The following is a 21,759-nucleotide window of genomic DNA, read 5'->3' as shown; positions in this document are numbered from 1 at the left end:
AGCTTGTTACCGAACAAGCTCTCTATGATGCCGGCTTGAGTCTGGTCCCCCGACTAGGTATCGCCCGATCCTCCGGTCTTTCTTTTCATTCGGCTCTTGGTCCGGTCTTTAACATTTTTGTCGGTATTGCAGGGACACCTCCAAGGATGCGGCCGACAGACGTCGAGATTCGACGGTTCGCGACAAGGAAGAGGCCAGCATCGGGGGCCGGTCCTTCGCGCCCCCCGAAGAAACCTGCTCCAGCGGCGCCGACCGTCGAGGCATCGGCGACCGACCAGTCGGAGCCTGTAATAGCCCTCGCGGCTCCGACGGCTCACACGAAGGAGAGGCCGGCTGAGGAAGCGGCCGAGAAAACATCGGCGGCTTCGTCGGTGCGGGTGGAGCCGGATGACGCTCGAGAAACCGAACATCGTCCGGCGGCGTCCGTTGGCGCAATGGGGGGCGCCGGGTCGAACTCAAGCATCCCGTCGCTACCGGTTCCGTCGGTCGGGGCAGCCGATCGGGGGAAAGCCCCGATGGACCCCGCGGAGGAGGCAAGATCGGGGAGCCGCTCTGTGCCGCCGAGTGCACAGTTCCCCGAGGGAACGTCGGCGTTGGCCGACCACAACCTTGCGAGGAGGTTGTGTCAGGGGGTCCTCCTCCCAGCCGACGTAGAGTCGCTGAGATCTCGACAGGTGATCGAGATGCTGTCGCGGTTCTATCCGACCATGGTCGAGGTAAGGTTCCTGTCGCCTTCCCTCTCTCTTAGGAATTTTTTCTTCATCCTGTGTTCCCGACGAAGCGCTTGAAATGGCAGCTAATCTTCACGATGTTGGAGCTCGAGGCCGGCTACCGGAGGTTCGGGAACGTCCGAGCGGCCTATAAGGAGAGGTCGGCAGCGGCCGAAGCAGAGAAGGCGATGCTGGTCGACCATTTACAACAGTCGGCCGATCGGGAGGCTAAGTTGGTGGACGAAGTCTCCCGACTCAGGTCCGAACTAAAGTCGGCCAAGAAGGAGGCCAAACACAAGGGTCGGGTCGTGCGTCGTCTTCGGCACGAGCGGGACGGCGCTACCGCCGAACTCCAAAGCGAGCGCGAGCAGCTTCGGGTCAGCCTGGAGAAGCTCGCCGAAGTCGAAGAGGAGCTATCAATCGCCCAGATCGACGCCGAAATGGTGAAGGCTGAGGCGGAGTCGGCGAGGGAGTCGCTCGTCCGTGCGGAGGACGAGGCAAGGTCGGCGAAAGAGTCGGCCGATCGGGCGGTGGAAGATTTCCGGGCCTCCGACCAATACCGGGAGGAGATGCTCGAGTCGGGCTTCACCTCGTACCGGGTGGGGTTCGAGGACGGTCGGGATGCCATCCATGCCTTGTACCCGAAGCTGGACGTCAGCAGCGTCGTCCCGCCGGTAGTCGAGGAGGAAGGAACCGAGGAGATGGCCGACCAGCCGTCGGGAGGCGTCGTCGTGGCGGAGGAGGCCGTCCCGGAGCGGGTGGCGCCGATCGATATCCCCTCGCCGACCGAAGCCCCTCCTTCAGCCGCCGACCCAGCGCTGCTTATGGCCGACACGCCGGTCATCCCCGATCCTCCGTCGGTCGAGGAGATCGACTAAGACAGATGATCGGGCCCTGCCGACTACCTCTATTTTTGTTTTTCTTTTTTTCTGAAGTACTTGTAATCGGGCTTCGACCCGACTTTGTAATTCTCTTTCAGTTTTGAATGAAACTTTTTCACTCTCTCCCTTTGTTTGTAACGTCGAATGTATCTGTAATGTCGCATGCCCATGTGAGTCGCTAACTTAAAATAAGTCGCTAACTGCCATAGGTCGGTTAGGACGTTTGGCAACTTATGCCGATCCGAAGGAAGGGTAAGTCCCGACTTTGGGTCGGCCTCTGATAGTCGAACTCATCAGTCGGACGCGTCTTGTTGAGTCGGGAGCCGACCGAACCTGGTAAAGGTTCGGTAGTCGGGCTTCCATAGACGCGTTCAGTCGAATGTCGTCCGGCGCAATGTCGGGGGGAACGACAATAAGTCGAATCCCCATGCCCTTGCGTCGGGTATTCATTCTGTATCTTTCGACACACGGTAGCAAGCCGGGTGTCGTCCAGCCGGCCGTATGTCGGTCGGCAAGTCGTGGATGCGACTAAGGTCGCGTTGTGCGATAGACGGTGGTAAACCGAATATCCCTCGACCGACCGTAGCCTGGTCGGAAGTCGCGACGTCAGTCGCGTAGGCTCTTCGCCTATCTTTGGTCGGGGCCCGATCGGTTTGTCAGCCAATGGTTTGGCCCGAAAGTTCGATCGTAGAAGGAATGTCAACTCCCGTCCATAAGGGTTCATCGGCCCTTATAAGGGTCCGACGCATCGTCGAAGGAGTGTCAACTCCCGCCAATGAGAGTCCATCGGTCCTTGTGAGGATCTGACGCATCGTCGAAGGAGTGTCAACTCCCGGTCATGTAGATGAGTCGGTCCTCGCAGGAGTCCGATGGATCACCGACGATAAGGCCACTGGTTCCAAGAGGATACTAAGTCCACATCGTCATGTCGGGGCTTGACCTTGATGAGCACCGATCATTAGTCGAAGAGTTAAAACTCCGAACTTTCAAACTGAGTTTGTATTCCGACTATTGAATTACAAAATTCACTGGTAATACAGCTTCAAGTTGTCGGTATTCCAAGTTCGGGGAATGGGTTTCCCCTCAAGGGTCTCCAGTCGGTAGGCTCTCGGTCCGTAGGTGTCTGCTACCTTGTAGGGTCCTTCCCAATTGGGAGCCAGCTTCCCTTGGTCCAAGGGCTTCGACACTTCTGCCTTCCTCAAGACCAGGTCGCCAGGCCTGAAAAGCTTTGGTCTGACCTTGGCATTGTAATACCGAGCGACCCTATGTCGGTACGAAGCCATGCGAATTTGGGCCTCGTCCCGCAGTTCGGGGAGGAGGTCCAGGTCGGCCCTCCGACTCTCGGAGTTGTCCGGCTCTTGGTACCGCTCGACCCTTGAAGATGGCAGGCCAATCTCGAGCGGGATCATGGCCTCCGTCCCATAGGCCAAACTGAAAGGCGATTCTCCGGTCGGAACGCGGGGGGTCGTTCGGTAAGCCCACAGAACGGAGCCCAGCTCGTCGACCCAGAGACCTTTGGCTTCGTTTAGTCGGGTCTTGAGTCTGTGGAGCAAGGTTCGGTTGGTCACCTCGACCTCGCCGTTGGACTGGGGGTGCCCGACCGAAGTCAGTCGGTGCCTGATGTGGAACCTGGAGCAGAAGTCTCTGAAGTCCTGGTTGTCGAATTGCCTTCCGTTGTCGGTGATGATCGCATGCGGCAACCCGAACCTGAAGATGATGGACTTTTGGATGAAGTCCTCCATCTTCCGCTCGGTGATCTGCGCCAGGGGCTCAGCCTCCACCCATTTGGTGAAGTAGTCGATGGCGATAACGATGAACTTTCTCTGGCCCGACGCTGGTGGGAATGGACCGAGAATGTCGACTCCCCACTGGGCGAAGGGCCACGGAGCGACAATAGGAGCAATTTGGCTGGCCGGTAGGTGTTGGATGTTTGCGTACTTTTGACATGGCTCGCACCTCCGGACCAACTCGGCTACATCCCTCTTCATGGTAGGCCAGTAATAATCCTGTCGCAGGACCTTGTAGGCTAGGGACTTGCCCCCCAAGTGGTTCCCGCAAATTCCTTCGTGAACCTCTCGGAGAGTATAGTCGGCGTCGGTCGGCCCCAAACACCTAAGCAGGGGAAGGGAGAACGACCTCTTGTAGAGTCGGCCGTCCATGATGACATATTGTGAGGCCGACCATCGGAGTCGCTTGGCCTCCGCAGGATCTTCGGGACTGATCCCGTCGGTCAAGTATCGGACGATCGGGTCCATCCAACTTGGTTCGGACGTTAGCTGCTGTACTTCTTCGACCCGATCGATGCTCGGTTGCTCGAGATTTTCCACGAACGTTCGACCCAAAGAGTTGAAGGCCGAAGTCGCCAGTCTGGAGAGTGCGTCGGCGCGGGCGTTCTCTGACATTGGGATGTGGAAAATTTCGAAATACTTGAGGCGTGCCACAAGGTCCTTCACTTTCTGAAGGTACTTGACCATGGTCGGATCCCGCACCTCGAATTCGCCCTTGACCTGCCCTACGATCAGCTGAGAGTCGGAGAATGCCCGGAGGCTGTCGACGCCCATCTCCCTTGCCATCCTCAAGCCGGCGAGGAGTGCCTCGTATTCGGCTTGATTGTTGGAGGCCTTGAAGTCGAACCGGAGGGCGTACTCGGTGACTACCCCATCCGAATTCGTGAGCAGAAGCCCGGCCCCGCTTTCCTGAGCGTTTGAGGCTCCGTCGATGTAGAGTACCCAGGTGGAGATCGGGTCTAGCTCAGAGACCGCATCTCGTCCTGGGTCTTCAGCTCCCGACCCTTGGTCGGTTGTCGGGCATTCAGCGATGAAGTCGGCCAAGACCTGAGCTTTCAGGGCAGGCCTTGGTCGGTACTGAATGTCGAACTCGCTGAGCTTCATCGCCCACTTCGCGAGTCATCCAGATGTGTCGGGTCAGTGCAGTATCGCCCTCAGGGGCTGGTTGGTGAGCACCACTATGGCGTGGGCCTGGAAGTATGGTCGAAGTCGTTGCGCGGAGACGGTCAGGGCGAAAATCATCTTTTCCGTCTTCGAATATCTGGCTTCGGTGCCATGGAGCACTTTGCTGGTGTAGTAGATAGGCTGATGGGTTCGGCACTCGTTTTCTCGGACGAGCACCGAACTGATCGCCTCAGAAGATGTGGCCAAATAGAGATACAGGGTTTCCCCGACCTGCGGCTTTACGAGCAGCGGTGGGGAAGCCAAGTACCTCTTCAGGTCTTCGAAGGCCTGTTGGCACTCATCCGACCAAGAAAACCCATTTGCGTGCCGCAAAGTTTTGAAGAACGGGAGGCACCTTTCAGCAGATCGAGAAATGAATCGGCTAAGAGCGACAATTTTTCCATTCAGCTGTTGGACCTCCTTCTTGGTGTTCGGATGACGCATGTCGAGGATTGCCTTTATTTTCTCAGGGTTGGCCTCAATCCCTCTCTGAGAAACGAAAAATTCGAGGAACTTCCCTAAGGTCACCCCAAAAGCACACTTGGTCGGGTTGAGCTTCATTCGGTGTCGTCGAAGGGTGCGAAAGGTCTCCTCGAGATCCTGAACATGGTCTGGGATCTGCGTGCTTTTCACCAGCATGTCGTCCACGTATACCTCCATGTTGCACCCAATCTGGTCTTTGAAGACCTTATTGACGAGTCGCTGGTAGGTGGCGCCGGCGTTCTTCAGTCTGAAGGGCATCACCCGATAACAGTAGAGGCCCTTGGGAGTCACGAACGCGGTATGCTCCTCGTCTTCAGGCGCCATCCGGATCTGATTGTATCCGACGAAGGCGTCCATGAAGCTGAGCAGTCGAAATCCAGACGTCGCATCCACCAGCTGGTCGATCTTGTGAAGCGGGAAGCTATCTTTTGGGCAGGCTCGGTTGAGGTCGGTGTAGTCGATGCAGATCCTCCACTTTCCGTTGGTTTTTTTGACCATGACAACATTGGCGAGCCAATCGGGATACGTGGATTCTCGGATGAAGCCTTCTTCGAGTAGCTTGTCCACTTCTTCGTCGATGGCCCTCTGCCTTTCTGGAGCGAAGGACCTTTTCTTCTGCCTCACCGATCTCATCGTCGGGTCGATGTTGAGTCGGTGGGTTATGGTTTCTGGGGGGATGCCCGACATATCTGCTGCCGACCAAGCAAATATGTCGGCATTGGTCGTCAGCAGCTCCGTCAGTCGGCGTCGTTCGGTGTCGGGCAATTGAGACCCGACCCAAACTTTTCTGTCGGAATTTCCTCCTATCGGGATCGCCTCGAGCTGCTCGGCCGGTGAACCTCGTTCTTCCTCCTTCCGTTGGTCCAGCTTGTCGATCGTCAGAGAACCCCTCGACTCGTCGCTTCGAGCGGAGATTTGGAAGCATCGTCGGGCGAGCTGTTGATCTCCGCGCATCTCCCCGATTTCATTTTTGGTCGGGAACCGAACAAGAAGATGGTACATCGAGACGATCGCCTTGAGGGCGTTCAATCCGGGTCGTCCAAGTATGGCGTTGTAAGCCGAAGGAACTTGGACGACCGCGAAAGTTAGGTGGACCGTGCTTTGCCGAGGTTCGGTGCCGGCCGTCACGGGCAGGGTAATTTCTCCCTCTATCGTGACAGCATCTCCGGCAAAGCCGATCAGGGGCACAGAGACCCTCTTAAGTCGGTCGGTTGACAGTCGCATTCGGGAGAAGGTCGAGTAAAACAAAACATTTGTCGAACTTCCATTATCAACAAAAATTCGTTTTACATCATAATTTGCTATTGTCGCCGACACAACAACAGCATCGTCGTGGGGAGTCTGGATGCCCCGAACGTCGTCCTCCGTGAAGGTGATTACGTCGTCCGGGCGCAGCCTTTTCGTCGGCTCCCCTCCCGCAGATGTCCCCGGGCCCAGCCGCTTGGAGATCATGTTGATGACTCCGGCCGTCGGCTGATTGTTCGCCGCTTCTTCAGTCGGCTGGGGTCGTCGATCAGCAACTGGTTGGGTCGGCGGACCCTTCCGAAATTTGCCGAGATACCCCCGGCGGATGAGAGCCTCGATCTCATCCTTCAGCTGGATGCACCGCTCGGTGTCGTGGCCGTGACTTCGATGAAATCGGCAGTACTTCCGACGGTCGAGGCCTTTTGCCTTCAGAGGCGGAGGCCGTCGCAGGTATTCCTCCCCCTCAATCTCCATTAGGATCTGCGCACGAGGAGCGGAGAGAGGAGTGTAGGAGCCATACCTGGGGCGTGCCGGCCTCGGAGTCTGTTGCCGGGGTGACTTTTGGATTCGTCGGGGTGGCGAGGCCCGACTATCGGTCGGGGGCCTACTTGGTTCGGCGGGCTCCCGACCTTTTCTCCGCTTCTCTTTCGGTCCTCTGGGCTCGGCCAAGCATCGGTCGGACGCCCCTTCGTCCGCGTGTATATACTTGTATGCGCGCTCCAGTATCTCGGCATATGTCCGGGGGAGGGTCTTGTCCAGAGAATAGGTGAATCGGCACGCCCTCAGGCCCCGCTTCATGGCTGAGACAGCCATGTCTTCGTTGAGGTCCCGGACCTCAAGCGTGGCCGCGTTGAATCGCGCCACGAAGTGTCGGAGCGTCTCATTTTCCCCCTGCTTGAGGGAGAAAAGGCTGTCCGACGTTCGCGGCGGCTTTCGGCTGGTGCTGAAATGGGCCACGAATGAGTGCTCGAGCTGCCCGAAGGAGTGGATACTTCCCGATCGGAGATCGGAGTACCAGGCCCTGGCAGCCTTACGAAGCGTGGCGGGGAAGCCGATGCAAAAAAGAGCGTCGGTTGCCCCTTGGATCGTCATGAGAGCTTTATAGCTCTCGAGGTGGTCGACTGGGTCGGTGGAGCCGTCGTATGGCTCCACGTGCGGCATTTTGAACCGACTGGAAATCGGCTCATCGAGGACCAGTCGGGAGAGAGGTTGGGCGGTCTGGAAGTCGACGTCGTTCGAAGACTTCTGGCCGTCCATCTGCAACTGGGCGAGTCGGCGGTCGATTTTCTCGAACCGGCGCTTGTAGTCGTCCGCCCGTCGATGCTGGGAGACCCCAGGAGTGGAGTCTCCGGAAGATTCTGAGAGGGAGGCCGACAGTGTGCGTGGCCGCTTCTCTTTCCTTGCCCGTTCCAGCAGGGAAGGAGAGGGCTGCCGGGACCGTCGGTCATCACGCCAGGGTCGTTCCCCCTCTTCTCCGTGGGAGCGCTGTAGAGGACGCTCAAGCGGAGGCGACGGGGATCGGCGCGGTCGTCGGCGGCTGCTCCTGGAAGGCATCGGTCGGGCCGCCGGCTGCCGCTGGAGGCTCTTGACTGCGTCGGTCAGTACGGTCATCTGCCGTACGATTGCCGCGATCTAGGCCTCCGTGGTCACCGCAGGGCGCGGAGAACTGGGCTTCGCCACCGACGGTGGCGGGGAGGCTTCTTCCCGGCGGGAAGAGCGCCTCGCCGACCCGGTTATCCTTGATCATTGAGCTCTCGTCTTTGTCATCGTGTCCCCTACCTGGCGCGCCAATCTGTTGCGGCCAATCTCCTCGTCGTCCGATCGTCGGAGAATGTGCACCTGCAAAAACGAGAAGTCCACTCTGACCGGAGGCGGCTCCGGCGGGGACCCTCCGACGGTCAAGTCAGAGAGGTGACTGGGCAACAGTGAAATGTAGACAGAGAGCTCGATCGAGGGAGAGAGAGAGAGTGAGAGAGAGAGGAGCGAGCCTGTGGTTTCGAAGTCGAGAAGTGGGGGCGATTGAGCGGATCCCTTGCACTGTTGCCTTCTCCGGTTTATATATTGGAGCACGGTATGGCGCCGTCATTAATGGCGCAGACAAGTGAGGAACTGTCAACTCACTGTAGACTGTCAGAGTCACCGTGAAAGTGTCACGTCGCCGTGTGGCCGTCAAATCTCCAGGGTTGACAATGCCCTAGACGGGACAATGCCCCTAGATAGCCGTGCCGCATGTCGCTGTCAGAGCTGACAAGGTCTGGCGGCTGTACGGCGATTGGAGGAGCCGATCGATCCTAAGTCGGTGGCCAGCTGAATGGCGTCGGGCCCCTCCGTCGGTCGGCGAGTCTTTCGTGGGTCGGCCATCGGACCTCTGGGTTCAGTCGGTCGGGAAAAATGCGCCCGACATATCCTCAGTTGGTCGTGAGCCGATAACTAGTCGGTGATGGCATCCGTCAATCGGTCGCTCCGACCGCCAATCGGTCGGTCCGGCCGTCAGTCGGTCGGTCGGGCCGTCAGTCGGTCGGGCCGCCAGTCGGTCGATCGGGCCGTCAGTCGGTCGGGCCGCCAGTTGGTCGGTCCTTTCGGCCGTCGGCCGATCGGTCGGTGGGTATCCCCCAACACATATTATAGAAGCTGTGGCAAAAAAAAAAGGAAGCCAATTTTGTACGATTTTCTTTGATGCGCACACCAAAGGACTTTTATTCCTGTTAAATATCACATGCCATCAGAAAACGACACAACTTATATGTGCCAATCATGCTAAGCAGATGGAGACAGATCATCAGACTTTTGATTTTTGTACCCCTCGCATGATTTTGATTCACATTTATGCACCTCCTAGAGAGTATCCATGACTCCGCAGCTTGCAATTCAATGTATAACAGAAACAGTAAAGAATTGCTCCTACCAAATGCTCATTTGATCTTGCCAAACCCTTATACATAAATCAGTTGCTCAGTACTGGTCATTAAGCAATCCTTCTGATATTTTAAACTTTTTAAGGACTCATTTGATTCATGAAAAAAAAAATTCTTCCTACAAAGTAACTTCTTCGAAAATAATTTTTTGAAAATATAATTTTGATATATGTTTGGTTGATCTTGAATATGATTTAGGCATGTTTGATTGATCGTAAAAAAAATAACTTATTATAGAGTAATTTATGTTTGGTTGAGTATTTATTTTTCTCAAAAAACTGTGTAAAATACCTATTGTACTTCTAGTAGATATGAAACCATACATTTTTACTCCTAAATTTATATAAATATTGATATTATATTTATATTAATATAAATTTAATATTAATATATTATAATATAACATAAGATCATAATAATTTATTATATTAATATAATACTAATATATATTAATATTTAATATAATAAATTTATTAATATAGATATAAATATAATACTAAATATAATATTACATGAATATAAATATCAATATATTAAAATAATATTAAAATATAATAAATATTATAATCTTGATATTGATATTAATATCATATTCATATAAATATTAGGATAATACTAATATAATATTATATCACTGTTAAATATTTCATCCTAACCATCTATTAATATTTAAAAAAATCTGGACCGTTGATCTTCAAAGATATTTTGAGAAAGAAAAAAGTATGACTACTTTTCATAGGAAGTGCCAAAATCCATTTCTCCTATGGGTTTTCACTTCCTATGAAATGTGCAAAGTGACTTCTCATAGAAAGAACTTTTTTCATTATTTTTCCTCTTAAAACTCCAATCAAATAAGAGGCTCTATTATCACTTTGTAGGAACTGCTTCTTTCCCCTTCCACTTTTCATCAACCAAGCAAGTCTTTAAAAACAACACATCACTTAATCCTTCTGATATGGGTTTTGTCCAATCGTGGGGAGGTGTCCAACAAAAAAAAAAAAAAAAAAGCTTCCCTATAGCACGATCCCAATTCCATGACTTATTCTTAAGCTAGAAATCAAAGAGACACACCAAATAAAAGCACTTGGAGTAGTAAAGATCACTACATCGACGTTTATTCTAGCCTAACAAATCGAGAAAACTCCCCCACACCTATGCATTCGATCTCTTTCTAGAGGATTAAGGTGAAAGAGGTCTCCAACTCTCCATCTCATGCATTTCTCTGCTCTCTGGGCACCTCAAGAATTGATGACTGAGCTATACTAGGTAGAGGTGAGTAAAAATCGAACCTGAACCAATCAAGTCAGTGAAACCGAATCAAACCGCATGTTTGGTTTGGTTTAAAATTTTATTCGGTCTGGTTTGATTGATTTTTGACATATAAAAAATAGATTTGGATTGGTTCAGGTTTGCCAGTAAATAAAATCATTCTCAAATCGAACCGGACTGGCTTTAACAAAATAATGTCATTTTGATTAGCATGTTGTTTATGTTGGAGTATTAATATATTAAAAATAATTCTAGATTTATGATGTTGTTTATCAATTTGGTTTTGTGTTGATTAGCTTTAAACCCTAAGTGACTTACTTACTGAATTTTTTTTTTTTTGTAATGTGTTGGAGATCTTTATCTTAATCCTTAATAATGATATTTATTTAAAAATTTTATTTTATTAAATAAAAATATTTTATGTCAATTTAAATCATTTTATTTGATAAATTTTTTTTGATGATACTCTTATGTGAAAAAAAATAAATCTTCATGAATCACAAAATAATAATAATAATAATAATAATATAAACCGGTAAACCAAACCAATCCAGACCGTTTAAACTATGTTGGTTTGGTTTGGTTTCAATCTTTTATTGGTCCAATTTAGTTTCTAAAAATATCAAACCATTTAGAATTGATTCAGCTTAGGTTTGAGTATGAAATCGGTCCAAACCAAACCATTCTCACTCCTAATACTAGGTGCAGTCCAATCATCTGGAGGAGTCATAAATGGCTGGAACTTTCGTTCATTCTCTTTTCTTCAACTGGGGAGCTGCATTGTTTGGCCTTGAACATTAGTCCTTAACGGTAGTTTATGGACCTAATGAATCCCAGCTTAGAAATCCATTCTTTCTGGAATTGGCTGCCATGAAATAGGAGTTTCATGGTCCTAAGTTGATTAGGGTGGACTTTGATGTCATTAAATCCATCTTGGAGCAAACGGATAAATCTCAAAGCATTAGAGATAATCTTTCGTTCATGCACTAAATCTCTTCTTTAAAACTGATGGATCGTGAATTGAAAGGAAGAGAATTCGCATGGAGTGATGGAAAGGAGCAGCCACCTTGGCTAAGTTGGATCGATTCTTCACATCTCAAGAGTGAGAAGATATTTTTCTTATTTCATTTCAAAAAGCTCTCTCTTGCCCTTCTTTGGATCACATTCCTATCATTCCAGACCGTAATATGAGATTTCAAAAGTAAAGATTATTTAGATTTTAAAATTGGTGGTTCGAAAAAAAGGGACTATCACGCTAAGTGATGTTATCCTTTAAAATTGGGAGAAAATTAGAGGTTGCCTAAATTCCGCTGCATTTTAGGTTGAATATTTGACACACCTCAAAACAGCTCTTAAGAAATGATCCTCCGTTAGAATAATTTTAATTAAGGTGCTAAAGGGAAAAATTCATGATTTGGATATATTCAAAAAAAAGAATTTTTTTTTAGCATAAAAAGAAAAAAGGGGAAAACTTTTAAGACCTTTCTCCTTAGGCCTTGCACGTAAACTTTTATTAGATAATTTAGACGATCTATATAAGAAAAAAGAGATTTATTAGATGCAAAGATCTAAAATCACTTGACTTAAAGATGATGACCGAAATACAGCTTTTCTCCACAAGATAGCATCTGAAAGGAAAAAAGAGGAATCATTCTCTATTGAATGGTAACACGAAACTCATAGATCAGAGAGGATCTTCTATTGTCTTATTTCTTTCTTCAAGGAGCTATTTAGGTATGATTTCACCCTCTTATTATCCATGAACTAGGATGTCTTCTTTGTAGTATTCAACATGATGTTTGCACCCTAGTAGATGATTTTTGTGGGGAGTAAATTAAAAGAGTGGTTGTGGTTCTAAAGCCCTAGGCCCCCATAGTCTCTTGATAGCCTTTTTCCAACAATATCGGGATCTTACTGAGTACGATCTGATGGTACTGTTTTAGGATTTTCACAAGGGAGTTGTAGATCTTCAAAGGCCTAACTATGCTTTTATTTCTCTCATTCCTAAAAAAAGAGAGGTCTCTTGTCTACTTGAGATTTGCATCCCATTAGTCTTTTGAATAGCATGCATAAGATCATTGCCAAAATGCTAGTGAGAAGAATGGTTAATTTTCTGATGAATCTCAGTCAGCCTTTGTCAAAGGATACTCTATCATTGAAATTTTTATCTCAGCGCAAAGGTTATTGGCGTTGCAGAAGATTCGGCTTTGTAAACTTGACTTCGGAGAGTCTTGAATTGGGATTTTCTTTTAACCATATTGAAGGCTAGAGGCTTTCTCCATAAATGGATTGATTGGATACATTCTCTTTTCCCCTATACCTCTTTTATTTTTATAGTGAATGGATCAATGGGAAATTAGATCAAATGTCAGCAAGACTTACAGCAAGGTAGTTTGCTCTCCCCAACTTTGTTTATATTGGTCATTGATATTTTTTCTGAAATTCCAAAACAAGCAAGATCCATCAGTCTTGTTGAAGGATCACTGGTGTTTATAATAGACTTCTATTCTATATATGGCAGAGGAAAAGTATTTTAGCTATTTTTTTTGGTAGAAGTATTTAGCTATTGAAGCTATTCTTCTAGCATTCAAGAAAGCACCTGATCCCAAAATTTTCAAAAAAGTATGATTCTCTACTTGGACATATAGGATAACCCAGCGGCAGAGTTTGCTACAACCTTGAATTGTAACAAGGGGTCTCTATTTATCACGGCCTTCTCCCTACATGATAGAAAGTTGCCTATTCATTGTTGGAGGCCTTTTCTTGAGAGGATCAACTTTGGACTAGCCACAAAGAAAGGTAAATTTTTCTTTTGGGGAGGTAGAGTCGCACTACTTGATTCAATTTCTCTCGGCACTCCCTTCCTATCTAATGTCAATATTTTAGCCTCCCAGATGAGTGGTTAATAAACTTGACCGGATAAAAAGAGCCTTCCTTTGAAAAGGTATAAAGAGCGTCAGCGGATTCCATTGTCTTGTTAGTTGAGATATGATTTATTGATCCAAGAAAAATGGGAGTCTCGTGATTAAAAACATTAGAGATATTATTGCGGTGAATCTTCTGTTGCATTCATTGCTGGAGAAATCCGCACTGACCAAAATTATGTCCGACAGAGACCCTTCAATGCCTAAGTTAGTGGAGAGTGGTGAACAGCAGATTAAAATTTTCAGAGATAAAGAGTATCAACCCAAAAGTCTCTTACCTAATGCTCTTCATTTACCTTCTTTTATAGACGAGTTATTAGTAACTGTTTGTAACAGTTAGATACATGGATCCCGTTTATTTCGGCACTACGTGATCGTGGGATGGCCGGTGATACCTACCACTGATCATGTTGTGGCCATTATGCGCTTTCTGCGTCGATGGTTTCTAGTATACCGACTCTATGTCGGCAGTTGTACAAGTCCAAATGACCATCAGTCGATAATTCTGATATGCCGATGGTCATCGATCTAGAATGTGTTGACTTGTATGTCGGCAATTATAGAAGTCCGAATGACTATTGATCGACAACTCTGATATATAGATAGTCATCGGTCTGAAGTCAATTACGCCACAATTGATGTTTGTCAGAGAGTTGAGAATAGCCGACTGTGAGTCGGCCAATCGATTGATAGTCGGTAGTTTGTGCTTATCAAGCCGATTGAAAGTCGGAATCGGAGGAGTTAGCTGAATTACCCCAACAGTTGCCCCCCACTCCTAAGTCTAAGGTAGCCTAACATGTGAACTGGTATATGGTCTGATATGTTGGACGAAGGAAGTCGTTACGTGTTATCTCGAGCCCCGATTCAATCGTAGATATTAATGATTTCTTCGAAAAATGAAGAGTCTCCAGCCATTTTGTCGTTTCGATAGCCGTGAGACCATCATTGGGGTATCGGTTCGAGAAGATAGTCTGACGTCCGGAGAATCCGATCGATTTGATTCTGACTAGTCAATTTCAGCCATGTGTTCAGATATCATTGGCTCTGAGTCATTCCCGCGGATAGTGGTGATGTAGCATGATCTAGAGATGGGTGCATCGAACCATCCAATCGATGGTCAATTCTGATGTAGCCATGTATCGAAATCTGGAGTAGTCTTGATTTAAACAGCTTCATCCTGACCGTTAAAGGGTTTTATATATATAATATCACTTTTGTTTGGATCTACCATTTCTGCATTTGTCATTTTCTCTTACAACAGAGGGCTCCGTCTCAGATGCTGCGAGCTTTAGGATTTTTCGAGGTCTGGTGTTCTTCACGTCATTTCCTAACTCCAAGTTGAATTTTCGTTCCTTTTCTTTCTAGGTTTTTCTCTGCCATCTATCATTTTCAATGGCAAGTAGGGGTAGGAAAGGGAAGGTTTCAACTTCTCGAGATAGTCAGTCAGAAAATCCGATTGATGATTCTCTTTCAGATTCGAAGATGGAAGTTTCTTCCTTGTCTGGATCCAATATTGATCAGCTCCGAGAATAATATCGTATCTCAAAGTAATTTCAGCTCTTTGTCCCTGATCCGGATGGTCTGGTGAACTCTCCTCCTCCGGATCAGGTTGCATTTTATGTAGAGGACCTTCAAACCGATCTTCGCTTCTCGATTTTGAAATTTGTTCGGAATCTCCTTGATTACTATCATCTTTGTCTTGCTCAATTAGCCCCGAACTCCATTTGACTAATTATCAATTTTGCTTTGTTGTGTCGTTTGATCCCGACCAACTCTCGTCTTTCTCTTTTTCGAGCCTTCTTCATCCTTCATCCCCATCCGAAAGTCAAGGGGTGGTAGTTCTTTAACCCGAAGAAGGATTTATCTTTTATTTCGATCTTCCATCGTCTATTCATAAATATAAAAACCAATTTTTCTTTGTCTCTTCTCCTTCTTCTTGGGGCTTCCCTTCATCCTGGAGCGATCCGAGAACCGGCCTCAACGAATGTAGTCGGGTCGATATCACTGATCGAAAATTTTTTTCCCAACTTAAGGATATAGAAGTCCCAGCACAGCGAGAGCTAATGACGGAGCAAGCTCTCTATGACGTCGGACTTAGTTCGATGACTTCATTAAGTATAGCATAATCGGTCATTTTATTTTTTGTTTATTTTTAAACTTTGTAATTGAACTTTTGCTTTCTAATTGCAGCTATGCTCCCGCTAGCACGAGTCTCAGCCGTCGACGTTCGCCAATATACTACTAAGACGAGAGCAGTGACCGGTGCCTGACCATCCCAAACGACAAGGAAGAGTTGGGTTGATTCGAAGTCAGTATCGGCGAGAGAGCCCAACATTCGATCGACGGTGGCTCCCAACACTAAGTCAGTCATTACGTTGTCGGCTCCGATAATGCTTCCTTCTGTCGAAGTACTGTTGATTGGAGTAGAGATGGCAAGAGATGATGATGCCGCGACCATCATGCCAGTTGTAGTGGTCGAGACAATGCTGATGTTGGTTTCGTCAATGGGGATTCAGGCCGAGTCGCTGATGTAGCGGCCGAACCAGAACCGTCTGCTGTCGCACAAACCATTCCTCCAGTGCCTTTGGCTGGGCCTTCGGCTGGGCTGACGCGGTCTCAAGCACTGTCAAGCTTCGACTTCATGGTGGCTTCGAGCGAACGATCGCTGACTGGAGAATAGGGAAGGCATCGGCCATCTCTGTCGATGATGGATCGTCGATGGATCTTCCCACCCTCTTCGACATCCGAATTTCTGTCGATGAGTCGGCCTTGGCCACTCTGATGTTGGCCAAGCGGCTCATCGAGGCTGCTCTTCTCCTGATTGATAAGAAGAATAGGAAAGATCGGATCGTGTTCGAGATATTTTCCTCCTACTTGATGATTCTCGACGTAAGTTGATGATATTTCTTTCTTTTTTTTTATCTGACTTGTTTTCTTTTCTTTTCAGTTGGCATATGACATGTACGCTCTGGAGAGCGGATATTGAAAAATTACCGACCTTCATCGAGCATAGTCGAACAAGATGGCTACCGCAAATGTCAAAAAAATTGCTGCCATCGAATAGCTCCAGATGGCAATCGAGTGAGAGAAGGCAACAGCGGAGTGGGAGAAGGAGCTTCTGGAGGAGATCTCTCGCATAAAGGCTGAACTAGAGTCGACCAGAGCCAAATTGGGGTTGGCTCAACAGAACATCCAATCCCTAGAGTCCCGTATTAAGAGCAAAAAGTACTCAATTAATCGGCTCCAGAGGAAAAGAGACGGTTGTATCGAGGAACTTGAAATAGAGCATGGGAGGCATCGGGCCACAAAGGAGAAGTTGGCACTAATCGATGTAGAGTCGGCTTCCACGAAGGAGAAAGCTCGGTCGACAAAAGACGCTTTGAGTCGGGCTATCGAGAACTTAAGAGAATCATAAGACTTCAAAAATGAAATCCTTGAGGGCGGGTACATCTTTCATTACATCGGATTTAAAGACGGCAGGGATGCAGTCAGAAGACTATACTCAGACTTGGACCTAACCAGTATTGTTGCCCCTAATTCAGGAGAAGAGACTGTCGAAGAAATTATGCCTACTGAAGGAGATGCACCGGCTGCATCAGGATCTGCTTCAACCATCGAAACTGTATCGGAGCCCGCTGAAGAAGAAGCCAACTGGTGACTGATGTAATATCTTTTTTTTTTGTAATCGGACTACAATCCAATTTTGTAATCATACTTCAACTCTTTCCAAGTATGAAATCCCTTCTCAATCTTATTATGTTATCGACCTTGTTTAATATCAGTTGGATTATCGATTATCAATCGACGTGTTGAATATCAATCAATAGTCGTAATAAAGTTTGTCTGCTAATAGGATGTCAGCTGATTTAGCTTTTAGATATTTTTTTAAAGTATTCGATAGACGATGGCAAATCGAATATCCTTCGACTGACCGAAGTCAAGTCGGTATACTTCTTACTCGATCGAAGTCTGAATCGGCATAACATTCCGCTTAGCTAAAGCCAAATTGATATGAGTAGTCATTCGACTTAAGTCAATTTTTACAGTAAAAAATTGAGATGTAGTTGGTACAAACTGATCGATTATCTATCGATCTGACGTCATTTTTGTAGATAACTTGTAGATAACTAAAATTTCATTCCGAATATGTCATACATGAGAACAACTTTATTGATAATATATTTTCAAATTATTGACATTCCAAGTCCAAGAAATAGTCGCTCCATCGAGAGTTTCTAGTCGATATGTATCTGGACGAAGTATTTCGATCACCTCATAAGGTCTTTCTCAATTTGAAGATAATTTTTTTTTGTTTAGAGGCTTTAAAACTTGTCTTTTTTAAGATCAGATCTCCTAGACAGAAGACCTTCGATTTGACTTTTGCATTATAATACTGAGCCATTCTTTGTCGATATGCTGCCATCCAAACTTGAGCTTACTGTTGAACTTCTGGAAGTAAGTCTAGATCAGCCCTCCGACATTCAGAATTGCTCAGCTCATTATATTATTCGACTTTTACTGATGGCAATCCGATCTCGAGTGGGATTATCGTCTCTATTTTGTAGGCTAAGTTGAATGATGATTCTCCTATTGGTATGCGAGAAGTTGTCCAATATGTTCATAAGATCGGATACAATTCTTCTACCCAAAGGCCTTTAGCTTCATTCAATCTGATCTTGAGACCATGTAGAATTATTCAATTTGTCACCTCTACTTCACCATTAGATTGTAGGTGATCGACTGAGGTGAGCTTGTGCGTAATATGTAGTTTTGAATAAAACTCTTTGAAATTCTGATTGTCAAATTATCGACTATTGTCAATGATAATAGTGTGTGGTAGACCGAATCTGCATATGATCGATTTCTGAATGAAGCCTTCCATCTTACTTTCAGTAATTTGAGCCAAAGGTTCAGCTTCCATCTATTTGGTGAAGTAATCAATGGCAATCACTATAAATTTTCTCTGACCAAATACCAGAGGGAAGGGACAAAGTATGTCAATTTTTCACTACATGAAGGATCATGGTGCAATAATTGATATCAGCTGGCTGACCGGTTGATGCTATATGTTAGCATACTTCTGACATGATTCACATCTTTGAACAAGTTCAGTTGCATCTTTCTTCATGGTGAGCCAATAATATTCTTGTCATAAGACTTTATAAGCCAATGATTTGTCTCCCAAGTGATTTTCACAAGTCCTTTCGTGAACCTCTTGGAGTGCATAGTCGACATCTGTTGGTCTCAAACACTTCAGTAAGGAAAGAGAGAATGACCTCTTATAGAGTTGTCCATTCATTAAAACATGTTGTAAGGCCATCCATCTTAGTCGTTTGACCTCTGAAGGATCTGCAGGTAGAGTTTCATCAGTCAAATATTGGATGATCGAGTCCATCCAACTTGGTTCGTCATTGATTTGTGGCACTTTTTCAACTTTGTGGATACTCGATTATTCAAAATATTTGATGAATGTCTGATCAAACAAGCTGAACGAAGTAGTTGCGAATCGAGAAAGTACATCAGCTCGAGTATTCTATGCTCTTGGGATGTGAGAGATCTCAAAATATTTTAAGGTCGATATAAGATCTTTCACTTTTTGAAGGTACTTCATCATAATGGGATCTCGAGCTTCAAACTCATCCTTGATCTATCCGGTGATCAGTTGTGAGTCGGTGAAGACTTTCAAGTTGTTAACATCAAGTTCTTTGATAATTTTCAAGCTGGCTAAAAGAGCTTCATACTTGGCTTGATTATTTAAGACTTCAAAATTAAATCGAAGGGCATACTTAGTCACAATCCCTTTGAAATTGATGAGGATGAGGTTGGCTCCACTGCCTTATGTGTTGGATGCTCCATCAATATGTAGCACCCACACAGATGCTAAGTCAGTCTGAGGAGTTTCAATTCGCTCTCATTTGCTGTCAAGTTCATCTTCAGAATTATCATCGAACACGATGCACTCGACGAGAAAGTCGGCCAACCAAAATTTGTGTCTTCATTGATGGTCGTGGGCGATATTGAATATCAAACTCACTGAATTTTATTGCCCACTTCATCATTCGACTAGAAGTATCAGGTCGGTACAGAATTACTTTCAGTGGCTGATCTGTCAAGATAATAATTGGATGTGCCTGGAAGTACGATCGAAGTCATTGTGATGATATGATCAGAGTGTAGATCATCTTTTTCGCTTCTGGATATCGTACTTTAGCATTGTGAAGTATTTTATTGATGTAATAAATCGATCGTTGAATTCGATTTTCGTCCTCCTAAATAAGTACCGAACTAACTACCTCTACCGAGGTCATCAGATAGAGATATAATGTCTCTCCCACTTTTGATTTTGTGAGTAATGGTGGAGATGTCAAATAGTTTTTCAAATCTTCAAAGGGCTGTCGGCACTCATCTAACCATGAAAAGTCTTTTGCTTGTCATAAGATCTTGAAGAATGGTAGACATCACTCTGTCGATCTTGAGATGAATCGGCTGAGTGCGGCGATCCTTCTATTAAGTTATTATATCTCTTTCTTGGAGGTCGGATGCTTCATATTAATAATGGTCTTTATTTTCTCAGATTAGCTTCAATTTTTCATTGCGACACAAGAAATCCAAAAAATTTTCTGACAGTTACTCTGAATGCATACTTAGTTGGATTCAATTTCATTTGATGTCATCGAAGTGTGTCAAAGGCTTCTTCTAAATTTTGAATATTATTAGAAGTTTTGAAATTTTTCACCAGCATATCATTAACATAAACTTTTATATTACATCTAATTTGTATCTTGAACGGTCTGTTGACTAGTCATTGCTAAGTAGCTCCAGTATTCTTTAAACCAAATGGCATTATCTTGTAGCAGTAGATGTTTTTATCGATTATGAAAGCAGAATGCTCCTCATCTTTGGATGCCATCTGAATTTGATTGTAGCCCATGAAAGTATCCATAAAACTTAAAAGTCGATGTCCTGAAGTTGCATCAACTAATTAGTTGATTTTTGATAAAAAAATGCTATCTTTCGGACAAGCTTTATTTAAATTGGTATAGTCGATGCAGATTTTCTATTTTCTATTGGCTTTTTTACCATCACTACATTAGCGAGCTAATTGGGATAATTAGCTTCTCTGACGAAGTTAGCCGCGAGGAGCTTGTTAACTTCTTCGTCGATCATTTTTGTCTTTCAGGAGCAAAAAGCCTTTCTCTACTTCACCAGGAAGGAATCCCTGGCATATCGATCGCTGATCAAGCAAAAATATCAGCATTTGCTCTTAACAGATTTATCAATTATTTTTACTCCAGATCAGACAATTGTGATCCAATTTGGATCATCTTTTTAGGATCATCTTCTCTTAACGGGATAGAAACCAGTTGTTCGACTGGTTCACCCCTTTCTTTATTTTCTCTCTGATCCAATTTATCAACCGATAAAGAGTCTTCAGGTTGATATTGCAGAGACTATAAAGCAGCGTCTAGTAAGTTGTTGATCTCCACATATTTTTTCAACTCTATTTCTTATCGAAAATCGGATCAATAGATGGTATGCTGATACTACCACTCTCAAGACATTGAGTCCTAATCGTCTAAGTATGACATTATAAGCCGAAGGGACTCAGACAACTATGAATATTAAGAGAACGATACTTTATCGTAGATCTATTTCTGCAGTTAATAGGAGAGTAGTTTCTCCTTCCACTATAATTATATCTCCGATAAAACCGACTAATGGCGTTGAGATTCTTCTGAGTCGGTCAGTCGGTAGTCACAATCGGAAGAAAGTCGAATAAAAAAAAAATATCAGTCGAACTTTCATTATCAACTAAGATTTTTTTTACATCATAATTTGCTATCGTCATCGAGATGATGATAGCATCATTATGGAGAGTTTGAATTCTCTGAACATCATCTTTCAAAAAAATAAAAGATTATATTATCAAGTCATCATTTTTTTACCGACTTTTCTTCGAAAGTTGCCCCCCAATCCTTCGATCGCTCAAAAATCATGTTGATCACTCCCGTTGTTGGCTGATTGTTGATCGTTTTCTTAAATTACGGCTGAGACTGTTGGTCGGTAGGAGGTTGAGTCGGACAGTCTCGTTTGAATCTTTCGAGGTAGTCTCATCGAATGAAGATCTCTATCTCATTTCTGAGCTAAATGTATTGTTCGGTATCGTGACGTGATTACAATGAAACCGACAATACTTCTTGTTGCAGCTCCTCGATGGTGCTTTTATCGATGGGGGATGTCGAAGATACTCTTCCCCTCAATTTCCATAAGGATCTATGGAATGGGAGCAAAAAAAGGAGTATAAGAGTCATACCTGCTGCCGTAATTATTCAGTCTTAGACTCCATCAGTGGGATTAAGCTCCTTTATTAGTTGTCGACC

This window comes from Elaeis guineensis, chromosome 1 (assembly GCF_000442705.2).
Source record: "Elaeis guineensis isolate ETL-2024a chromosome 1, EG11, whole genome shotgun sequence".
NCBI lineage: Eukaryota > Viridiplantae > Streptophyta > Magnoliopsida > Arecales > Arecaceae > Elaeis > Elaeis guineensis.
The sequence above is the reverse complement of the archived record's forward strand: the minus strand, read 5'-3'. Positions refer to the sequence as shown.